This window comes from Mandrillus leucophaeus, unplaced genomic scaffold (genome assembly GCF_000951045.1).
Source record: "Mandrillus leucophaeus isolate KB7577 unplaced genomic scaffold, Mleu.le_1.0 Scaffold558, whole genome shotgun sequence".
Classification (NCBI taxonomy): domain Eukaryota; kingdom Metazoa; phylum Chordata; class Mammalia; order Primates; family Cercopithecidae; genus Mandrillus; species Mandrillus leucophaeus.
In genome coordinates this window covers 1,349,969-1,356,547 of record NW_012106008.1, presented here as the reverse complement: position 1 = coordinate 1,356,547, position 6,579 = coordinate 1,349,969, and positions in this window count along the sequence as shown.

Below are 6,579 nucleotides of genomic sequence, written 5' to 3'. Positions count from 1 at the left end.
GTTCACTAATATGGCAGGTCTCTGAATATACATAGGTTTTATTTTATTTATTTATTTTTATTTTTTTGAGATGAGTCTCTGTCACCCAGGCTGAGTGCAGTGGCATGGTCATGACTCACTGAAGCCTTGACCTCCCAGGCTCAAGCAAGCCTCGCACCTCAGCCTCCCAATTAGCTGGGACTATAGGCACGTGCCATCATGCCCAGCTAATTTTTTATTTTTTGTAGAGATGAGGTTTCACTATGTTGCCCAGGCTGATCTCAAATTCCTGGAGGCAAGCGATCCTCCCACCTTGGCCTCCCAAAGTGCTGGGACTACAGGCATGAACCACTGCACACGGTTTTATTTTTTATCCTGTGAACCACATGCATCTTACTCAAGGCTTTCAGAATAGTTACTAGTTTTTGATACTCCTTAACATGACTTCATCCATATAATAAATAAATGTGACATTCTTTGGAATAACCAGATAGTCTAAGTCCCTTCAGACTCTATGATGATAGAGGGTAGAAGAATTAACATAGCCCTGGCACAAGATCACAAATATACTTTGTTGTCCACCCTATGTGAATATGGACTGCTTCTTGTCATCCTTCTTGACAGGGATGGAAAATAACTTATTTGCCATATCAAAGGCTGCATATCATATGCTTGACGCTGTGTTAATCTTCTCTAGCAAAGATATCACACCTGGCACAGCAGTTGCAATTGGGGCTAATATTTGTATGAGTTTACAGTAATGTAAATGTCATGTTCTAGTATCCTTCTAGTTTTAGTAGGGACTAAACCAGTAAGTTAATGGGGATATGATGAGGACCACCATCCCTACATCCTTTAGGTCTTGAAGCATTTCATTAATCTCTTCCATTCACTCTAGCATGCGATACTGCTTTTAGTTTACTATTTTCATAGGGAAGTGGGGTTGGAGGAAGAGAAGTTTCAGAAGATTACACTTGGTCTTCTTCATTACAGTAGCTCTTACCCCACAGTCCAAGGAACCCTGGGAGCTTTCTGTCAACTACCAAGTACATGCATTTCAATTATTCTTTCAGTTACTGAGGAAATTCCCAAGTGTGGGTCCACGGACTGAGTGGATGCACTGTGGGCAATCACAGTTGTGGATACACTAAGACCCCATACTCTGACAACAAGACCATGATGACTCTCTGGGTCTCAGATATCAGTGTTAACTTGGGACCTATGTCTCACGGTCCTCAAACTATTTAGGTCATCCTCTTCCCCTAGTATATGATCACTTGAGAAAATGGCCAAGGGCCGTTTGGGCAAATAATGAGAAAATCATCACCATATATATTTTCTATAAAATTTGAAAGGTCTTATCACCTAGGGACCCAGTTGTTTTTTTGTTTGTTTGTTTGTTGTGTTTTGTTTTCTATCAGTGGGTTCTGAATCTGAAAATTGACTTGAGTCTGGGTATCACATCTTGACTTTTATTGAGATGGCCATCCTCAGTCCTCAGTCTCTTAATCATCTATCTTTGATTTCTTTGAGTTTATAGATTGAAACACTCTTATTGACTTATAGATTGAAATACTCCTATTGACTGTCCATTTATTTTGTCCCTAGGAATGCCATATTTTGCTAACTATCTCCATAAGTGTGTGATCTCCCTAGTTGCACTCCAACCTCGTTACTCATTACAATAGTTATCCTCAGAGTCAGTGAGATTTAGTTACCTAGCTTCTAGGAGACCTCTAGAAATGAGCAACCTGATATCTCCTGAGACAGATTATTCTATTATTACACATCCAATTATGTTGAAATCCTTTCTTGTGCAGCAGAAATATTCTTCCTGGAATTGCTATGCATGTGACACACCTTTAGGTATTTGAAGGTAGCAACCACACAAATCCCCTCCTTCACTTCCCTCACAATGATTAGCTCCACTTGCTTCTAGACTAATCTCCACAGAATCAAGCCTTCATACTCATTAGCTGGATTAAAGTACTAATCTTGGGTTATCTGGAGAAGAGAACACATGTGCCCCACTGAGATGAGGGAAAGTTACAATAAAATAGTAACACAAAGAGATAACATGTTTGGAGTGTTTACTATGTACTGGGTCCTGTGCAAAGGACTTTACTCACATTATATTCACAAAAAATTCATTTATGCAAGAAATATTTATTAATCACCTAAATCATTCTAGAAACTGGGGATACAGCAGTAAAGAATACAAAAAAACCTGCCCTTATAGAGCTTACATTCTAGAGGTGGGAAAGAGGCAATAAATAAGATAATTGAGTGCTATATATAGTATGTTAGGTGTTGAGTGCTAAAGAAAATAAAAAAATGAGGAAAGAGGATAGGAAATGACAGATGGTTTAGAAGGTTAGGTATTATGTTCAAGAAAGTTCTCACAAAAAGGTAAATGGAGTGAAGACCTGAAGGAGGTAAAAGAGTGACCTTTGTGGATATCTGGGAAAGACTGTCCCCAGGAGAATGAACAATAAGGGCAAAGACCCTGAGGTAGGTATTATCATTTCCATTTTTACAGATGGGAAAATGACTTGCCCAAGACCCCATTGCTTGAAGATGGAGCCAGGATTCAAACTCAGGTCTGCTTGATGTTAGAGCTAGTGTACCATACACCTGCCTGGTGATGTAGTGTGAGTGGCATTAGGCAATCTAGAAACACTCTATACTATGGATGATGACACAAAGCCTAGAAGCAGGAAGCAACTTGCTCGGATGAACACGTGTGGATAACGGCTGAGCTGAGACTAGAGTGCTGTCATTTCCACTCCACCATCCCTGCTTCCAGAATCCAGGCATTTTTCCTCTGGCTAGAAATATTTCCCAGAAAAGTTAATGGACTTGGGATAACTTTATCAATGTGTTTTGCCAATTGGCGTTTTAAAGTCTTGTCACGCCCCAACCGTACTAAATGATGTCTTTGAGCTCTGATTTCTCTCATTGGTAGGTGTGGGTTAGTTATGGAGCATAGATTACAGAGTTAGACACATCTAAACCTGAAAACAGGCCCCACACTTCTGTAGCTATGTGATCTTGGGTAAGTTATTAAATATCTCTAACTCCCACATCATCCACAGAACAAGGATAGAAATACCTGCCAGGGATTTGGTGGGGATTAGATAAATTAGTACTTGTACAGCACCTCACACAGTGACTGGTACAGGGGAGATGCACTAAATGTGTTCGCTGCCTTCTCCCTATGTAGTTAGTTGTCTTTTTACATGCACAACTCTTGCTTTCTTAATTTATTATAATATTTTGAGAATTCAGAGGTTGTCATATATATATCTAGCTACTCATCACATTTTATGTTATACGGTGATGCACAGTAAATGCTTAAAAGTGATTATTTGACTGCTGGATTAGCGGGGAAGAGAAAGAGAGATTATTGCTTTGGGGCTCTGTTGATGCCACAGTCTTCCAGTTGCAACATCTGTCAATTCACTGCTCACCAGAGTTGTTTTGGCTGATGTGACTGGCCAGTGGGTATCCTTTGCTTCTTCAAAAGTCAGTATGTGTCATTCTGGAAGAGAGGCCACTTTTCAGATAGCGGAAGACATTTCTTCAGTCAAGAGAAGAGGACTTGCTGTCACCACCAGAGCATCCACGCCATCAATAGGTTCTTGCAATTTCCTGGTAAGAAGGCAAAATTCCAGTTTAACTCACAACTTTAACACCCCCTATCCACAGATCTTTCATCAGGACTGCTATCAAAGAGTCAAATTGACCGATTTCAGTTTTTATTTCTTTCGCCCACCCTCTGGCAAGATCTCAATGAGCAGCTAACCAGCTGAAAATAGAAGAAGAAGAAACAGGCCTGGACCTAGACGATTCAGGAAATGGCTCATCAGCCACCAAAAATTGAAGCCACTTTTCATTCATATAATATGGAAAAAAATCTCCGTGATAAATATTAGGAATAGTTCAATGGAGTCACCTGTTTATAATTTATTTTTAAGAAAAAAATGTGATTCATTTTTGCAGCACTTTCTCCTACATTAGCTTGTTTAATCTTCATAACAACTCTATGAAATAGTTATTATTACCCGTGTTTTACAGATGAAGCAACTGATCCTAGTAATATTAAATGACTTGCTCAAGGTTACACAGCTGGTGAGTTGCAAACCCAGGACTTAAATCTGCATGCTCTTAATTTGACCAGTGGTTTTCCCCTTCCCCTTGTTTATCTGCCTCCACCTAAAAAAAAGCTAATGAAGAACATTCTGTACTGGCCCTATCATAGGTCAACGACAGTTCAGAGGGAGTGTTAGATACCTGTCTCCTTTTTTGTAGCAAATCGTACATAGAACCCAGCCTTAATATAAAAACATTGTCAGAGAAAAAACGTTTTTCAAAAGTTAATAGCGCATCTAAGATTAATTCGTACTTGTTTCTGAATAGCTGAGAAGAGCTCAAAGACATGAAGCATTACTCCTATTCATTACAGAAGGCAAAGGTGCCTGTGCTCTCATTTTATGGCCAGGGATAAAGAAGAGGGAAAGGGAATGTATAACAAAGTTGAAAAAACAGCCAGTACTTCTAATTTCTGAGCTCAAATTTGGCAAGATTCAGCTTGACAAACTAAAAAAATCTATCAATAAATTTCCAAAATATTCATTGTATACATATATGTGAGCAAATATTAGAAGGAAATTATGGAAAATGAGGACTATTGTGTTAGAGTGACAGAATTATAAAGATTTTTTTCTATTTTCACACATTTTGCAATGACTTTCTATTATTTTGCGTAAGGAAGATATAAAGCAATAATTATAATTATTTTAGTGGACACTTTGAAAATATCCATTTGCCCAGGGCTAGGCAATCTCTTTCCACCAAATTCCCAAAATGACAATTGATTGAGTTGACAATAGCTGAAGACAGATATTTTTATGGGTGAGAGGTGCTAATAACATCTTCTCATATTGGTACATAGAATTGGGTCTCGTGGAATTAGTACTCTTCACCTGAACACTGATGGGCTCAACTTTTTCTAGTCCTTCTCAGAATGAACATTGAAGTGGGGTTTGATGTTTTTAACTAAAGTCTTTTAGCACAGATTCTCTAGTAACATTTTCCCTTTTATTTTTACCTAAAGGGCTTGAAAGATTTTTAAACCAATTATTTCAGTAATATGCCGAATTCACTAACTTTGGAATTTCTCATTTAGTTCAATAGCTTTTATAATTCCTCATTTAGTTTAGAATGCTAGAGTTTGAGTAAGAGAAAACAGTTAATTTTCTTGTCTGCAGATGAAGAAACTGAGGCTGAGAGAATATAGTTCCAAATTTAAAGTAAGTACATAGCATAGCATAGCATAGCATGTATCATATTTTCCCAATTATAATTACAGGTACTCCTATAAAATAAGTACACCTGTTACTCTCCTTGATGTTACTGATGTCCTTGATTATAATTACATCAGAGGCTGGGCATGGTGGCTCATGCCTGTAATTGCAGTATTTTGAGAGGTCAAAATGGGAGGATCGCTTGAGGCCAGGAGTTGGAGGCCAGCCTGATCAACATAGCGAGACCCCATCTCTATTTTATTTTTTGAAAAGATTATTAAAATATTAAAGTAAAAAAAAATATGCATTAGTTCAGTAGAAAGTACTTTAGCCCTTGATATCAAGGGCCTAAGAGTAAATCTGGACTATAGACTTTTCACATTTGACAGTGAAAGAGGGACACACACTGTATACATATGAACTGACATATGGACAATTTTACTTTCACTTGTTTTCTCACAGGAGAATATTATCCCATGGCTTAAAAATCTTAAATAGAATCTAGGAAATCAAGAAAAAATGAAGCCATGAAAATGAGGAGCACAGATGAGAATTTCCCAGGCTCTGGCATGGACTCTCAGGCACGTTTCCCTGAGTTGCCTTCACTTTCTCAGAAGATGCCTATTTAGTGAGCACCATATTTAGGCAGCACAATTGCATAGAGTTAGAGGCCTAGGCTCCAGCCCTGGAGCTGCCAATGATCATCTGTGTGATTTTGAGAAAATCACTTAATACCTCTGGGTCCCCTACCTCATCTACCAAAATAAAGGGTTGGACTAAAGATTGTTTTAAATCATTTGGATTGCATGAAACTGACTCAGGTTATTTTAAACAGAAAAAGAGTAAATCAGAAGGATATCAGGGAGCACTCAGAATTTTACCTGGATAATTACTTCTGGGGAAAAGCTGGAACCAGGACAGCTTGGTGAGGGGTATGGGGGTGGGACCTGATGGTAGAAATGTAGTGTGGATGCAAGTCTCATTGGAGTGAGCTGCTGCTAAAGTGAATGAACTTCTAAGATTCTTTGTCCTTGAACCTCAAGTTCCAGATCTTAGGACTTTGGTTAGTTGGCCTAGGGTAAGTTCATGTGACCAAATCTCAACTAGAAGATAGCAGCCAACGTAACTTACAGCCTCACCAAGACAGCACACAGTAGCCAATGAGCAGATATTGGACAGCCAGAAAATGTAGTGTCTTTGGAACTTCCTAGCTCTCTCCTTCCTTCCTCTTTTTCCCCACTTTCCCTCCCCTCTTTTCTTCTTTCTTTCTCTCCTTTCTTCCTTCCTTCCCTCC